The sequence below is a fragment of the Peromyscus maniculatus genome, chromosome 3, assembly GCF_049852395.1.
Source record: "Peromyscus maniculatus bairdii isolate BWxNUB_F1_BW_parent chromosome 3, HU_Pman_BW_mat_3.1, whole genome shotgun sequence".
NCBI lineage: Eukaryota > Metazoa > Chordata > Mammalia > Rodentia > Cricetidae > Peromyscus > Peromyscus maniculatus.
The window spans coordinates 156,559,248-156,577,614 of NC_134854.1; the positions used below are offsets into that span (position 1 = coordinate 156,559,248).

An 18,367-nucleotide genomic window follows, 5' to 3' on the forward strand; every position below is an offset into this window, starting at 1 on the left:
TAGCTATCTCAATGCCTTTCAGATCAAACACTGGGAATGAAAGATGGGCCTAGAGCTTATACAATTTAGAGTGCCTATTTAAAAGAAGGAACTAAAATAATGGTGTAAAAGTGAATACTTAAAATGTGGAAATAAATCACAACAATTTAAAATTCTTTAATATTCATAAATGTTATGAAACAAAAATTTAAATAACAATTCATGTAGGGGAATAGCCTGACACTTCTGCAGTACTTGCTTTCATGTTTAAAATACATATCTCTGAGCATCTCTTTGCATAATGGTTTAAAGTAACATGTCTATGAAAGTAATCAAATAACAAAAAGATCCAATCTATTCTTCAGCACAGCCAGTTGGCAGGCAGCTCTTTTTCACTGTTAAGATAATTGAGAATAATGGCTTTCTTATTGGTAAGCATGAAATATACTTTTTGGGAGTTGTCAAGTTTGAGAAAAAGCATCAAATTTCATTTTTATATAGTTGTAATGCTATAAGAATTTCAACTTTTCTTAACTAACCTGAAATTATCTTGAACTGAAGACATGTACCGGTTTTTAATGGGTTATAAGTTTTACATTATCATTGCCAGTGTCAGTATTTTGTCTCAAATCAGACAGAATTGAAATCTTCTTTCCTAGGTGTCCGTATGAGTCACTCCTCCTCATTAATTAGATTATCAACTAATGCCAGAGTTTGCTCATTATTTCTATTCAAAAGTCTCCTTTCTTCCTAAAGAACGACAGTTTCTATGTGATGGTGTTGGAGGAGGGCTGCAGTGGCTCCTTGTGTCAGATTCATTTCTGCTGATGTCAGTGTTCAGCTTAAGCTCTTTGTTTTCGATTCATTTCCATCTGGGTTTTCTCTTGGTTCTTTAATAAGCAAATGTAGCTAATGGAAAGAGGGACTCTTTCAGTATGGCCCAAGCAACAGTCTTGGAGTCCTCACTTGTTTTACTAAAGTGTCTTTCGAAATCATGTTTGAAGTAACACAATCAATCTCTGACTTCTTTCAGTGGACTTCACTCACCTTTCTTCATTTGAATTTCTCTTCCAAGCCTATAAAAATTTTTAGAAATTTAGTGTTGATGAGCCCATTTTGAAATTTTTGAGACCCTTTCAAATGGGAAACATTGCAGACAGATTCTTAAACAAAATTCTAATTTGTTGAGTATGTTTAAAATAGATACTTTGAGGGAGGAAGACATGACTCAGTGATTAAGGGTACTTACTTATATCCTTGTACAGAGGACCTAAGTTCTATTCCCAGCACACATATGGAAGCTCAAAATCACCTGTAACTCCAGTTCCAGGAAATCCAGTGCCTTCTTCTGACTTGTATGGGCCCTGCACATACATGATGCATATCTACTTAAGCAGACTCACACATACAAACAGTAAATAAATAAGTAAAAATATCTAAAGCAGATACTTTGTAAACCAGGCATAGCCATTATGGTGCATGCTTGTACTCTCAACCCTGAGGTGGGGGAACACAGGCAGATCCCTACAGATCCCTTGACCAGCCATCTTAGGTTAATTGGAAGCTCCAGGTCCCAATGAGAGAGAGAGAGAGAGAGAGAGAGAGAGAGAGAGATCAAAACACAAGGTGAATGGCTTCTGAGGAGCTGTAAATATGAAGCTACACTCACTCCAATGTCAGTCTACCCCTGCTCCTTAACCAAATAAACAGCAGCCTTCTTGTTTCTGATGAAAACACTTGAATGATTTTTTAAAATATTTTAGAAAGTAATTTGTTAAAGGCTCAGTTGATAGCATGCATAGGAAAGCTTTGTGCTAAATCCGACACATCTTCCTTTGCTTGCTGTTCTCGGAGAGCACAGAAAACAGCATTGGATTTTAATGGCTCTCCCGAGCATGCTAAGCTCCTGCCTCTCCCGTCGTTACTCTTTTCAAAGAATCTCTATTTTGCTCTTATCATAATGATATTAATTATTCAACCCAGATGATCGTTTTCAGAAGGATAGTTAAACAACTCTCACCCATGTCTGAAGGCTTGCTTGTCCTGCAACCATGAAGACATTACTCCTTTCCCAGTGCCTCGTATGGAGCCTTGCTGTGACACCCTGCTCCTTAACGGTGTCCTCTTCTTTGAAAACTTACACAAGAGAGCAGCATTGGGGAAATAAAGAAGACCAAGAGAGGAAGGTAGACTCTAGAGAGGAAGATGCAGTGTGATGGGAAGGGTCCAGTGGACCTCAGGAGTGGGGAATTCGCACTGGGCGTTCTACAATCAGTCACCTCCTGCAGAAAAAGTGGAAACAACTCCCTATTGAGCACAGTTAGAGTTGGCCTTGCCTTACTTTGTTGTTGTTGTTTTGTTTATTGTTGGCTTCCCTCCACCCCTTAACATAGCAAAGGCACAATACTATATTTTGCCCCAATTAGTTGGGTTTTTTAATTTTTATAATTATTTCATGTATATGAGTGTTTCGTCTGTCTGTATGTATGGATGTACACCATGTGTATACAGTGACTAAGGAGGCCAGAAGGGAGTGGTAGATCCCCTGGAAATAGAGTTTACAGACAGTAGTGAGCTGCCATATGGATGCTGGGAATCAAACCCAGCTCTTCTGGAAGAGTAGGCAGTGCTCTTAACTGCTGAGCCGGCTCTCCTGCCATTTGTTTGTTTATTGTTTGTTTGAAGAAATCCCTTAGAATCTTAATTTTCATCTCTCTAAATATCTGTGTCTGTGTATGTGCGTGTTTGTGTGTGTGTGTGTGTGTGTGTGTGATCAAAAGACAAAAACAATCTCACTGTCACAACTACACAGAGAAGAAATTTACTATCACATTATTCAAGTGTTTTTTCCCCATAGTCAACAATATGGATGAGCGATGTCATCACTATCTGAAGGCAAATGTGAAACATCTTAGCAGAAGCTGTCAGATAATGATGCAAACAGTGAGACAAAATGGAGATGGACTAGACTCCTCAACTCTTCCCAGTTCCCTTCTCCCTCTGTGCTCAAATCCCTTCTCTCATTTCAGGATTTTCTCCCTGAGTGGTATCAATGACACCAATATATTTTTCCATATTTATAGTATTTGTCTCCTCCCAAGTGGATCTTCACTCTCAAAACGGTTGGCATCATCCCCCAAGGAGACACCATCTCTTTTTCAAACCCTCCTTAGTAAGTCAACCCATCTCAAGAGTAGCTTTCATTGATAATGATATCTGCTCACTTCTGGAAATCTTACCATAAGACACCATTCAGTCTCAATGGACAGCCAGAACTCATGTGAAGCTCTATTACAGGAAATATAAACAAAGCAGCTTCCGGATCTCCTGCTTGAGTCTCGGGGAAAGAGGGGCTATGGGGAGACTGACAGGCCGTGAACAAGCCTGGCGTGTGAGGAGGACATCACCTGGTGCTCTGGAAGAATTCTGAGGTTTCCATCTGAAATGGTGGGAGACTATATGCCCAGTCCATGCACGTTAACCCAGACCCAGTGCTGGGAGAGGTAAGTGACGGAAACTCCACACGAGTGGCTGAAACCTGAACACCTCCAGTGCTGTCCAGATGAATAAGTGAAGGACTTGTTAGAGGCCTGAAGAAGGAGGTCAGTAAATATTTAAAGAAGGCTTGCTTTCCTGTGATGCTGTGGCTGCTGCAGTATGGTGACCCTACTTGAACTTCTCCACAGGATCCCGCAGGATTTGGTTCTGATTCTCCCAGGACGGGATGGTCTTCCGAATCTTATTCCAATGTGGTTCCCCTCGGTCTCACTTGCATTTTTCAATTTTGTTTCTAGACTGTTTTTGTTTTGTTTTAATATTATCAAAATTGTGCAAGTGAAGAGTTTAAAGGAATGGAAACCGTTGGGCATAAGTCCCCCTAACCTCCCCACCACCTCCATTTTTACTTGAGAAAGGCTGCTTGCAACTCTATCAGAATTTCTGGTAGACTCCCCCACAGTGAAAAATGACACACCCTGTTACCACCTAACTTCTTAGGTCATTTCTTTATCTGCTGACATCTACAAAAAGAGGGGTCTGCTTCCTGTCTCAGACCAAGCCTCCAATGTGTTTGATAAGCACATCTCCCCATCTTGATGCCCTCTAATACACGATATCATAATCATAACCAATATGCATAGTTTCCAACTTTTTCACAAGCATCCTTTATCATGTATTTTATTTGGTTATCTTGTCCCCTTAGTCCATTTTCATCGAGAATACTTCCTCTCTGGTTTACTCTTGGTGTGGCATTAACTTTTGTTTTGCTTTGCTTTATTGAGACAGTCTCAATATATAATTCAGACTGGCCTTGAATCTGCAACCCTTCTGCCTGCATCTCCAAAGTGCTGGGATCACAGGCATACGACAGAACACCTGGCGACATTGGCATTGGTTACCTTCCTTATTGCTGTCATCAACATGACGAGAAGTAACTTAAGGAAGGATTTGTTCTGGCGCACAGGTGGGTGGTGGTACTGTCGTCCATCATGGCGGGAGTCATGGCGGCAAGAGCGTGAGGTGTCCACAATCAGGAAGCAGAGACCCACGGACACAGATGCTCAACTCCTTTCTCCTTTTATTCAGTATAGGACCCCCAGCCCATAGAATGGTGCCACCTGCATTTAAGGTGGGTCTTCTCACCTCAATTAGCCCAATCTGGAAGCTCCCTCCCAGACATACTGAGAGGTTTGTTTCCATGGTGATTTTAAATGCCACCAAGTTGGCAAGATTAATCATCACAGCCAACATTATGGGGTATGGCAGACCTGCCTGATTTCTTTTCCTCGTGAATAGATTAAGGATAATATTTTCTGGCAAGGCGATATTGCCAACGTCCCTGGTGCATCATCTCAGGTGCCGCACAAAGCTAGTCCCATGACGAATGAGGCCAATTTCAATCAGTGATTTGGAGGTGACTGCCAGGTGTCAGCACTGTAAAGACTCTTCTTCTTTTCACTAACAAGTCATCTACCGGGTGACAATTTGAGGCCACGTTCTATGTTCCTGGTTGCCTGATAACTTGAGCAAAGAGATGACTGAGATACGAAGCTTCAGACTGTATGTCTGGTATTAGAGCAGCGGTTGTGAGCAATGCTGAAAGTTTTATACACACAAGTGAAAAGATCTACAAGCAATGACATTCCAGTGACAATAGGCACATCGACTGCCTAGATCCTCGTTTCTAAGAACAGTTCTGGTGAAAACAGACAAAAAAACAAGGGATGCTTGGGGGTGTGACAAATTCCAGAGCACTAGTAAGCTAAAAACAGATTGCCTTTTTTGACTCAGGGACATTCTCTTAAACCAAGAACAATGTGCCAAAGTGACAGAGGAACCCACAGAGACAGTTAGGGAGACAGGGGAGGGGAAACTGGTCAGTATGTAAAATAAATGAAAAAATGTTAATTAAATAAAAATTTTAATGTGCCAAAGGAGGGCGAAGACTGGGATTAGTGGGTCTCATAGGTCAGTTTGACACTATTATAGTATTTACAAACATGACCACTAAGATTGAAAATGAATCTATCAGTCCACATGGAAACTTCCAAGGGTGAACAAAGGGGAGAAGACTTGTTCAACACAAATGTTCCATTTACTGTCTGATGGAGGAATGGAAGAATTAGAAAAGGACCATTTTACAACTCCTCATGTAATGGCTGACTGTCATTAAGTACTAATAAATGGTGTTTGATGATGAACTTCGGCAAGGTACCATTGCAACCTCGTGTATTGTCATGCCCTGTCTTAAAACAACGAGATGAATATTCCCTCATATCCTACAAATAAAAATCTTCCTTCCATGCGGGATGGGGGTGGTGCACACCTTTAATCCCAGCACTCAGGAGCCAGAGCCAGGAGGATCTCTGTGAGTTCGAAGCCAGCCTGGTCTACAGAGCAAGTTCCAGGATAGGCTCAAAAGCTACACAGAGAAACCCTGTCTTGAAAAAAAGAATCTTCCTTCCGCTTGATCTATTTTTTACTGGAGCATTTCTTACAAACCCTTTCAAAGTTCCTTCTTAGGTAAAATTTCTCGCTTACCTGTTGGTTGATTTCTCTGAATGCTAATTTACATATAATTTTGTGATTATTTAGAGGGGAAAATTCTATTACGACTATTTAGGAACAATTTATGAATTTCTTTTGACAAAAACACTCCACAAGTTCCTTTTTACAGACAAAAGGAATAGGCCTTCCTCTGTGTAGCTATGGGGAAGCCATCCATGCAGGGTGAAGACTTCCCAGGGAAGCTGATTTGCAGTCACCCATGTTTCTATTAGTAATTCCTTACACACTCTCTAAGTAAAACCCATAAACCCATTGATTCCCCAAGGGGGAGCTTTGATGGATTCAAACTTTGGCTTGTTGTTGGAACCTTAGAAGGACAGGGGCAGAAGTTATCTATTCTCACCCAGGAAAAAAATTCTCACAACAGCTTATTATAGAGATAGAAGGACAAGTCTAAGACCTCAGCAGAGTTATGTACTCTAACAAGAGTGTAGAAGGTTTCATTTTGGGTCTTCCTCTAACCACAACGTTTGCCTCTGTGGCTCTATATGACATACACATGCTGTATCTTGGGAGGGGCATTCTTCCCTACACCTTGTCTTTGGGTTTGGCCATATGACTCACTTTCTCCAGTAAAATGAAGCAGAGATTATGAAGCATTAGTTCCATATCTATAAAGAAGAAGCCTGCCTACGCCTGCACAAGATTTCACACTTCTGCCACGGTCCTGAGAAGAGCCTGTCTAGGCTGTTCTGCTGGTCCTTGTGTGAATGGATGCTGGTTTGGAGGCTTACCATCCAATGGGCCAGTGAAGCAAAGAGCCCAGGTTCAGCTGAAACAAGGAAGATGACTTGCTTCATCTCCAAAAGTTGACTTAAGAAGATGGAAGATTCTTGTCCTGTTCTCTTGCCAGAATGTTGGTTGAGGAGTCATTTATATGAGCAGGTGTAATTATTTTCAGACTGATGTGTACCTTCTCACCCTAATCAGGTAATACACATCTAACACCAGTCCACAAATCATGAGGTGCTTTTCAGTTCTGCAAACAACAAGAACATTCATTATTTCCTGTCTGTCTGTCTGTTTTTCTAGCTAACAGTTAGCCTTGAATGCAAGATTATTTTGCCCTCATCTCCTGAGGGCTGGGATTATAGGTGTGCACCACCACACCTAATCCCTCAAATTATTCTTTTTTTTTTTTTTTTTTTTTTTTTTTTTTTTGGTTTTTCGAGACAGGGTTTCTCTGTGTAGCTTTGCGCCTTTCCTGGAACTCGCTTTGGAGACCAGGCTGGCCTCGAACTCACAGAGATCCACCTGGCTCTGCCTCCCGAGTGCTGGGATTAAAGGCGTGCGCCACCACCGCCCGGCCTCAAGTTATTCTTGATACTGATGGTTTCCTCCCCATGTAATTCCTGACATATCACAGTGGACGGCCGAAAATAGGTAGTTTACCTTGAGACCCTCTTTCTGATCACCAAAGTCATACTAATTAAGAAAACATCCTTATTTTCAGCTTCAGCAGGAGGAAAGAAGAGCCATACAGAGAGAAATTAAGTCATTCCAAGTGAACACATTGTTCTGTGGGTAACCTTTGCCACCTACAGATCTTTAAGAATAAATACTCGCTGTTTTGACCCACTGCATTGTAGAGGCATCTATTGTGCATCAATCTTATGGCACTATCTAACTAATACACTGAAGGCCAAGGGAAAGCTCAGGTCTCAGAGGATGTGGTGCTGTTTCTGAACTTTTGGTGGAGGGCAGTTAGGCATTCCAAACTGAGGAAGAAAGGTGGTGTTACTCCAGAGAGATGTTAGTGCAACAACGGGAGATAGGATGGAGGGTCGTGCCTCCTTGTACATCCATGATTGCACAGGAGGACCTCGTCTAACCTGCAATTAAAATTGGCAATAGTATGGACCATAAACAATGGAGGACAGAGTACTGAAATCGAATGGTTGATTTCCAGCTACATGTTGAGAGAAAGCATTGCCTTAGTGATCTCTTGCAAACTCTTAACAGCCATGCAAGTACATATTGGTATCCCCTTTAAAGGTGAAGGAAATAAACAGAGATTAAGCAACTCTCCTCAAACTCTACCTCTGGCAAGAGATAGAGCCAGGGTTCAAGGTCAGTTTATATGACAAAAACATGAGATGTTTGGCAGTAGTGGTGTGCATCTTTAATCTCAGCTCTTGGGAGGCTAAGACAGGTAGATCTTTGCTAGTTCAAGACTAACCTGATCTATGGCATGAGTCCTAAGCAAGCCAAGTATACATAGAGAAGCCCTGTCTCAAAAAAAAAAGTGTGCTCTTTTTAATACCTCTGTTCTGTCTCCCAAACATTGATACAGGGAAACAAAAATTGGGAAGCTGTCACTCATGGAAAAGAATAATGAAGTTGACAAGGAAAGTGATAAAATAGACCAGGAAGTATAACCAGAGTTATTATAGTCTTATTTATTTAAACTGCTAAAGTAAAATTGTTGTGATACAGTAACTGACTGAATACAACTACTAATGGAGTGGGATAAGATTTGTTTTTCAATGCAACTAACTAAAGTAGGATAATGATTTCAAGATAGTATACATAGGACGAGCATGTTTGGAAGTAAAAACCCAAGCATGTTGAGTTTAATAAGCTTTCTGTCTAGCAATAATAATACTAATAATGGCTAACTTCAGCAGTACACTATCCTAGAGCACTGTGTTAGCACTGCTTGGGCATCAACTCACCTGTCCACACAACATTATGAGGTAGTGTACCCATTGCTTATTTGGACTCTGTGATAATATACCTTGCTAATGCAATGTAAGGTAGGAAAAGTTTATTTTGGTTCCTGCTCTAGGGATGATACAGTCCATGATGGTAGGGATGGCATGGCATCAGGAAGCAATATGGTAATAGGAGCATGTGACATCTCACATGCTCACATCTCAGTCTACCAGAAAACTGAGAGCCTTCAGAAAAGGGGATATAAAGCATAAATGCCTGCTCCACTTCCTCCTGTGGCCCACTTCCTCCAACTAGACTCTACCTCCTAAAGGGTCCATAGCATCTCCCCAAAAGCACCACTATCTGGGGAGTAAGTGTTCAAAAACATGAGTCTGTGGGGTATATTTTACATTCCAACCATAACAAATAGGTACTATTAGCCTCTGTGATGGTCAGTTTAATTGTTATCTTGACACAGCCTATAATCACCTGGTAAGAAAGTCTCAATGAGGGATTGTCCACATTGGGTTGAACTGTGGACATAATCTGTGGCGGGGGGGGGGGGTTGTCTTAATAAAATTCATGATGTCAGACAACCTAGCCCGCTATGGGCAGCACCATTCCATAGGCAAGAGGTCCTGCACTGTGTAAGAATGGAGAAACTGAGCTGAGCACAAGCAAGCATGCATGTATTCATTTTTCTCTGATCTTGACTGTGGATGTGATGTGATTAGCTATTAGAGGATCCTGCCTTGACTTCCCCATAATGATGAGCTACAACCTGGGATTATGAACTATAATCAACTCATCTACCCCAGAGTCACTTGCTTGAAGGTGCTGTATCATAGGAACTAAGATGAAACTAGAAATTCACATCCCACGTTATTGATAAAGAAACCAACGAGCTTAAGGAACATGTCTGAGGAGCAGTGGTGATTGGATAGGAACCCAAGCACAACACTTCTAGAACTGTTGACAACTGCACTGTGAAATCATTCTGAAAGTCTTCAAGCTGCAGGTGACCTTGACACCAACAGGTGTGTTAGGAGAGTAAAGGTCACTCTGCAGTAAAGACCCCCAAACAACAACAGCTTAACACAGCCTGGAATCTCATCTTTCTCTCTCCAAAGCCACTACATATTCAAGCAACCCTCCAAGACACAGTGTTGTCTTGGCACCAACAGGTGTGTTAGGAGAGTAAAGGTCACACTCCAATAAAGACCCCCCAAACAACAACAGCTTAACACGGCCCCGAATCTCATCTTTCTCTCTCTAAAGCCACTGCGTGTTCAAGCAACCCTCCAAGACACAGTTCTCCATGGGATGACAAGACAGTCTCTGGTGCATCCAACATCACCTTTACAACAAATGTACTACCAAGGCAGCTCCAGAGAAAGCAGAAGGGTAATATCTTGAATTGTCGATTCAGTGTATTTGGACAACTCTCTTCTGTCCACAGCCAGTCTCATGGCCAAGCCCAACTTCACAGTGCAAGGGAAGTGCATTCCTATCTACAGCAAAAGATAGCCATAAATACAGTGAAGCAGTAGTAGTGTCTGCTTCCTGAATTCTGCTTCTAATAGCAAAGTGGCAATTCTGCCTTAAAATATAGGGTCAAATCACTAACTTGGGATGCATTTGGATATGCATGCGCATGCTTGCTCCTAATTTCTCTCTCCTCTTAAGATGCAGGTATCTGTGCTCTCTCGCCGTATCTGTGCTCTCTCGCCATTCCACTCTTGTCTAGGGCAGATGAGAGGAATCAAATGATACACACACACACACACACACACACACACACACACACACACACACACACACACACACCCGACGCTCTGCAAACTTGCAGGCACAGAACCATCCTGTTCCGTCTGGCGTTGGGATCTGCACTCACCTTCAGTCCTACATTAGGCAGCCATTTCACAGCCACAGAGGCACCTAGACAAAAGGAATTTGACAAGACACTTGGAAAGCCGTTTAAGACCTGCCTCTGTGTTGTGTAGCTCTCTCCCCCGAATGTAACATTCCCTGTTGGGAAAAGGAGGCTAGTGTGGCTAAGGAAGCTCATAGAAATTACAAATTTCACAGGGCCCTTCCCCAAGCTTATAAAGGCCATAAACAGCTGCTAGGGGAAGGGGACTCTCTGGTGGTCAGTGTGCACATTGGGCATGGCGATCCAGGGACAGAGCTTGCCGTGAGTCCCCAGCCTGGGCTGGGCTTCTCAGTGCCTCAGCTGCCTTTGAACCACCCATGCTCCTGGAACTAATCCCTCATCTATATTCCTGAGAGTAGCCTTCCCCATCCTCCTGTAAGGTATCCCTCATGCATGCTCCTGTGAGTAACCTTCCCCATCCTCCTGAAAGGCACCCCTCCACCATTCTCCTGTAAGTAATCCCTCACCCATGGTCCTGTGAGTAACCTTCCCCATCCTCCTGAAAGGCACCCCTCCACCATTCTCCTGTAAGTAATCCCTCACCCATGGTCCTGTGAGTAACCTTCCTCATCCTCCTGAAAGGTGCCCCTGACCAATGCTCTTGTAGACAACCACAGAGAGATCATTTATCAAGCCAGGGTAGTAGTGGAATCATTTTTTGGTCTGTCATTGGTTTCCTATCTGGGATGAAGAGACATTGTTCACATTGCCCCCAGGAAAAGCTGCCAAGGCGCTCACTACCTCAAGGAGTTACAATTTAAGGAATAAGACTGCTCCTGTGAAATGTTAATAAATGTAAGAAAAATCAGAAGATGTATGACCTTGAGTGTTCGTGATAGAAATACTACTTCAGAGATCACCAGGGAAGAGGATGGAGATGCTTTGGAACTGTCTGGAGATAGATGGGTAGTGAACTCAGAAGTATGTAGTACCCAAGTGTGCATATGCTGTGGCTGTCATGACATTCAGAGTTCAGGGGGAGAAAAGTAAACACTATAAACCCAACAAAATACCTCTTCTTTGGGCTAGGTGTGCAGACTCATGCCAATAATCACAGCATTGTGAGACAGAGCAAGGCTTGGAGAGTTTGAAGTGAGCCCAGGCAACAGGGCAAGACCATCTCAAAAATAAAATAAAATAAAATAAAATAAAATAATAAAATAAAATAAAATAAATACAACTTCTCGGCAACATTTGGGTGGTGGCCCCTGAGAGTCCTCTGTCAGCTGTTACCAAATTTGTGTTTCTAAAAAGTGAATTTCTAGAGCTGGAGAAATGGTTCAGTGGTTAAGAGTTCTTAGTGCTCTTCCAGAAGACCTGAGTTCAGTTCCCAAGCAGCCACAAAGCAACTCATAATCATCTGTAACTCCAGTTCCAGGGATCTGAGGCCCTCTCTGCCCTCTTTCAGGTACCAGATATATGGTACACAGACAGACATATGTGCCCGCAAAATATACATGCACCTAACAAAATACAAGTAATACTTTGTAAAGATTTAAAAAGTGACTCTCTGACAGTGGCAAGACACATGGACAGACAAGACAGAAGGGAAGTTGGAGGGGGCAAGCTTCTGGGTCTCTCTCTGCCACAGTCTTCTCAGGCAAGTTAGTAGGATCTGACACACAGATGACCATGATCGGTTTAGGGGGATGGGGATGGATGAGGCTATCCTATTCTTTGAAGATACATTTCATTGCATGATAAATGTTAGAACCAAAATATTAACTGTCTAATAATGTCAAATGGTAGAGAAGAAGAGAAGGAGAGAGAATAATTAGCTGATCTAGATTGGTTTAATTAAGGCTTTCCAGCGAAACATGCTTGTCCTGCTATAGATTTTATAGGTTTTTTTGAAAACATTACATTTACCCTTGACCCCAAGCCTCTTAGATTGATTAAGTAGGATTGGGGAGACAATTCAGTCAGTAAAGTACTTGCCACATGAGGACCTGCATTTGGATCCACAAAATTGGTGTAAGACGCCAGGCATAGTGTATTTATAATCCTAGAGCTGGAAAAAGAGAAACAGGAGGTTCCTTGGAGCTTGCTGGCCAGTCTAGCTAGCCAATCAATGACTTTTGTGTCAATGAGAAACCTTGTCTCTAAAAGATAAGGTGACAGGGGAAGACCCCCAAAACAAACTTCTGCCCTCCACTACTCACCCACATGTGTAGATGTACATGCATATACCACACACCAAAAACAGGCAATGGATTAAACTGGCCATTCACTTCAATGTCCTTGTCTATCTTATGATATCCTATCTTAAGATGACTCCTGTCATCAACTTTTTTTTTTCTCTTAAAGAACATCGTTGTCTACATTTTAGCTTCAAAACATTATCTAAGATGGGTGTGGTGACTCAGGTCCATAATCCACCAGTAAGGAGGCTACATCAAGACAACCACAGCAACTTCAAGCCAGCCTGGGCCACACACAGGGTGGATTCCAGACCAACCTGGGCTACAGAGTCTTGAGGCCCTGGTCTCAAAACGGAACATAGCAAAAAGGTTAAGACATTAGCTTAGCTGCTTATTATCTGCTTTTGCCTTCATAGATATGTGTGTCTGCTTCAAATTTGTGTTATTATCCGTAATTATGCTATTTGTGTTCTACTTGGGTCTACTTTGTTTGATTTCTAGATGTTGACGTAGTTCACATGCTTTTAAGAGCTGAAATTTACTAACCCAACTTTCAAGTTTGCCTCTAATTTTTTATGAGGAATCGTTTGCTGTAAGTGTGTGATATAAACATACTTTTTAATCTTAAGATGTATGGGGGTGGAGACCTCCTCAGAATGAGGCTGCTGGCCTTACACAATGCCTTCATTGCTAATGCCCCCCTAGGAAGAGCCTCTTTTCCTCTTCCCTGTGTCTCTCTTCTTCCAGGTCTGCAAACTTATATTTGACTGTTACTTTATGTACATTGGTTTGTGAAAGAGGGGAGGAATACCCCTTGCAAATATGATATATGTCACAGCTCTCTCCAGACATGCTGGCCTACTGTTCATTACCTCATAAAAATGGTTTCCTCCTCTTTAAAAAAAAAAAAAAAAAAAAAAAAAAAAAAAAAAAAAAAAAAACTTTTCTTCTTCTCTCATACATCACATCCAGACCACAGTTTCGCTTCCCTCCATTCCTCCTAACTCCTCCCTGACCTCCACTCTCTCCCAGATCAACTCCTCTTCTGTTTCCCTTCGCGCGCGCGCGCGCGCGCGCGCGCGCACACACACACACACACACAGCAGGCCTCCCAGGGATATCAGCAGAACATGGCCTAACAAGATACAGTAAGACTGGGTACAAACCCTCTTACCATGTCTGGACATGGCAACCCAGTAGGAGAAAATCCCAAGCACAGGCAAAAAAAGTCAGAGACAGTCCCCACTCCTATTGTTGGGATTCCCACAAGAAGACCAACCGACACAATCATAAGGTGTGTGCAGAGGACTAGCTCATACTCTTCCATGTATGTTGCTTCAGTCTCTGTGAGCCCCTATGAGCAACGCTTAATTGCTTCTATGGCCTGTGTTCTCATGGTGTCCATAACGCCTCTGTCTCCTACAATCCTTCCTCCCCATCTTCTACAGGGTTTCCTGGCTCCACCTAGTGTTTAGCTCTGAGTCTCTGCATCTGCTCCCATCTGTTGCTGGCTGGAGCCCTCCTGATGAATGGGCTAGGCACAGATATAGGAGGATAGCAGAATATCATTAGGAATCATTCAATCAGCTTCCCGCCCCCTCACCCCCGCCAGCTGTGTTTAGTTCTATCCTGGGTCTCTGGTTCCTGGTCATCTAGGCAGTGTCATGTGGTAGGCTCCCTCTTGTGGCATAGGTCCCAAGTTGGATCAGTCATGGGTTGGCCACTCCCACAAGCTCTGAGCGCCTTTCCCCCAGCACATCTTGCAGCCTGGACAGATTGTAGGTTGAAGTTTTGTGGTTGGGTTGATGTAACAGTCCCACTTCTAGGAGCCTTGCCAGGTTATAGAAGATGGCCAGTTTGGGCCCTTGTATCCCCCATTACTAGGAGACCTCTACAGAGTCACTCTCATAGATTCCAGGGAGGCTCCACTGCCCCAGGTTTCTACATCACCCTCTAATTCCTGTCATCCCTCCAGTATTCTTTCCCTCTGCCTCTACCACTTCCCATCTGATCTCTTCTATTCCCATCCCCACCTTCCCCCAGTGCACCCACAAAATCTATTCTATTTCCCCTTCCCAGGGAGATCTATGTTTGTCTTTCTGGGTCTGGGTTACCTCTCTCAGGATGATCTTTTCTAGTTTCATCCATTTGCCAGCAAATTTCACAATGTCATTGTTTTTAACAGCTGAGTAATTGTGTAAATGTATCACATTTTCTTTATCCATTCTTTGCTTGAGGGTCATCTAGGTTGTCTCCAGTTTCTGGCTATTATGAATAAAGTTTCAGTGAACATGGCTGAGCAAGTGTCCTTGTGGTAAGATAGAATGTCCTTTGGATTTATACCTAAGAGTGGTATAGTTGGGTCTTGAGGTAGATCGATTCCCAATTTTCTGAGGAATTGCCATGTTGATTTCCATAGTAACTGTACAACTTTGCACTTTTACCAGCAATGGAGGAGTGTTCCCCTTGTTCCACATCCTTACCAGCATAAGCTGTCACTGGTGTTTTTGATCCTAGCCATTCTGACAAGTGTAAGATGGAATCTCAAACCAAGTTTGGATTTGTGTTTCCCTGATCTCTAAGTATGTTGAAAAATCTTTTTAAGTGTTTCTCAACCATTTGAGATTCCTCTGTTGAGAATTCTCTGTTTAGATCTGGACCTCATTTTTTAATTTGATTATTTGGTTTGTTGATGTCTAGTTTCTTGGGTTCTTTATGTATTTTGAATATTAGCCCTCTGTCAGATGTGGGGTTGGTGAAAAACTTTTTCCATTCCTTAGGCTGTTGTTTTGTCCTATTGACAGTGTCCTTTGCCTTACAGAAGCTTCTGTTTCATGAGGGCCCGTTTATTGATTGTTGTTCTTAGTGCCTGTGCTATCAGTATTCTGTTCACCTGTGCCAATGAGTTCAAGGATATTTCCCACTTTCTTTTTATTAGGTTCATTGTATCTGGTTTTGTGTTGAGGTTTTTGATCCACTTGAACTTGAGTTTTGTGCATGGATCTATTTGCATTCTTCTACATGTTGACATCCAGTTAAACAAGCACCATTTATTGAAGATGCTTTCCTTTTTCCATCATGTATCTCACCTCTTTATCAAAAACGAGGTGTCCATAGGTGTGTGGATTTACATCTGGGTCTCAATTCCATTTTATTCCTGTTTATTTATATGACAGTACCTTGCAGTTTTTAATTACAATATCTCTGTAGTAGAGCTTGAAATGAGGGATAGTGATACCTCTGGAAGTTCTTTTATTGTACAAAATTGTTTTGCTATTCTGGATTTTTTCATTTGTTTTTCTATGTGAAGTTGAGTATTGTTCTTTCAAGATCTGTAAAGAATTGTATTGTAATTTTTATAGGGATTGCATTGAATTGTTTTTGGTAGTATGGCCATTTTTACTACATTAATCCTACCAATCCATGAACATGGGAGAACTTTCCATCTTCTTTTATTTTCTTCAATTTCCTTTTTCAAAGACTTGAAGTTTTTGTCATACAAGTTTTTCACTTGCCTGGTTAGAGTTACCCCAAGATACTTTATATTATTTGCAGCTATTGTGAAGTGTGTCATTTCCCTAATTTCTTTCTCAGTCTATTTGTCATTTGTGTATGGGAGAGTTACTGTTTTTCTTTTGAGTTAATCTTGTATCCACTTCACTAAATGTCTTTATCAGCTGTAGAAGTTCCTGATAGAATTTTGGTGATAACTTATGTATACTAGCATATCACCTGCAAATAATGATACTTTGACTTCTTTGTTTCCAATCTGTATCCCCTTGATCTCCTTTTGTTGTGTTATTGCTCCCCCTAGAACTTCAATTATGATATTGAACAGATATGGAGAGAGTGGACAGCCTTGTATTGCTCCTGATTTTAGTGGAATTGGTGGGGGTTTCCTCTTCTTTAACCTATCATCTTGGAAATAAAAATCTATCAACTTTTATGTGTTTATAATCATTCTCACTACATCTACATTTCCACATTATATCTGTCACATTTATTTTGCTAATTTCCCTATTACAATATCCTAATTTTTAGATTTGTTCCTTTAAAATATTAACTACAGAAATACAGAAACTTATGTCATAGTCTATATTGCTATGAGTGAAGTGTTGATCAAGTCTACATTTCCTTATGTCAAGGCATCATGAATTTCCCAGTAGATGAGTATTAAGGATGTGAGGGTTAAACCTGATACATAAGCAGTATCTACACTTTTGTGAAGTTGGTAAATAAATATAGCTCAGACATTTGGCTTCGGTAGCCATCCACAGAGCAGAAATCATATGGCATGTGGTGCCACGTGGCAGCCTAAAGTCATACTATTATTTCATATTAGTGTGCAATACTTCCCTGAGACATTCTGGAATCACCCCAGCCAATGGGATAGTTGAGGGAGAATGGCCCTTATAGGCTCATATGTATGAATACTTGATCCTCAGTTTGGTACTACAATTTAGGAAGGATTAGGAGGTGTGGCCTTGGAAGAGATGTGACACTAGGTGGGGACTTCTCAATGTCTTTCTCTGCCTTGTACTTGTGGATTATGATGTAATCTCTCAATTGTTCCTGCCAACATGCCTTTGCTCTGCTATCATGGACTCTAACTAATCCTTTAAAACAGTGGTTCTCAACCTTCCTAATGCTATGACACTTTACTACAGTTCTTTATATAGTGGTGACCCCTAACCATAAAATTATTTTTGTTGCTACTTTACAATGGTAATTTTGCTAGTGTTATGAATCATAATGTGAATATCTGTGTTTTCCAATGGTCTTAGGGGACTCCTATGAAAGAGTGTTCACCCACCAACCCCACAGTTCCCCAGAGTTTTCTTGAGTGTGAGCAGCAGGAAATATTAGATAGAAGGATTTATTGCAGAGAATATTGCAGAGATAAACAGATAGAAAATAAAGAATAGCCCTGAGAGGGCCTGGAACCTTTTCCAACAGGCCCCAACTGTCTCTGCCTCAGGGTATTTATAGAGACGCCAAGGGGTGGAGCAAAAGACCTCCCCCCAGCACAGCCAAGTGCAGACCATCTCAGACACCTGCACTCAAGCCCGTGGTCCTAATCATCCTCTATGCGGACCTGCTGGGTAAAGCCACGAGTAACCTGAAAACGGGCTCCCACAGTGACCCTCAGGTAAAAAAACATTGCTTTAAAACACTAATCCTAAATTAAACACTTCTTTTTTAAGTTGCCTTGGTTATGGTATCTTAACACAACAGTAGAAAATGAACTAAGACACCAAGCTCTTGTTGTAAATAGCAATAATAATCTACTTTGTTGAGAAAAATGCCATTATCTTACAGTAGTTTTAAGTTTTTCTCTTTTCTCCACATTTCCCAAATTAAGAGAACAATAGCATTTCATGTTGAGGAAGTCTCTATTGACTTATGAAGCCTCATCCTTATTATAGAAGAATACTTCATCAGAAAGTTTGCTGAAACAGTATTTACACCCTGTGGAATTCGTTTCCCAATTAAACACATTGCTCCCGTGGGTTTAAGACTATAGCTGTGCAATAATAATTTCCAAAGATCATTTTCATTGCTGGAGTTCCATATATAATTATATATATTAAAT

At 41.6% G+C, this 18,367-nt stretch overlaps 1 protein-coding gene across 1 annotated transcript in view; it reads right to left on the minus strand.

Moving 5' to 3' along the window:
• The window catches only part of Grin2b (glutamate ionotropic receptor NMDA type subunit 2B), a 668,532-nt gene that overhangs the window by 445,736 nt on the left and 204,429 nt on the right, over positions 1 to 18,367 (minus strand). The window contains exons 12-13 of the mRNA XM_076568099.1: positions 10,595 to 10,638; positions 6,780 to 7,024 (exon numbers count right to left, since the gene is read on the minus strand). The gene's annotated coding sequence lies outside the window, so the exon portion shown is untranslated. The remainder of the gene's footprint in view (positions 1 to 6,779; positions 7,025 to 10,594; positions 10,639 to 18,367) is intronic.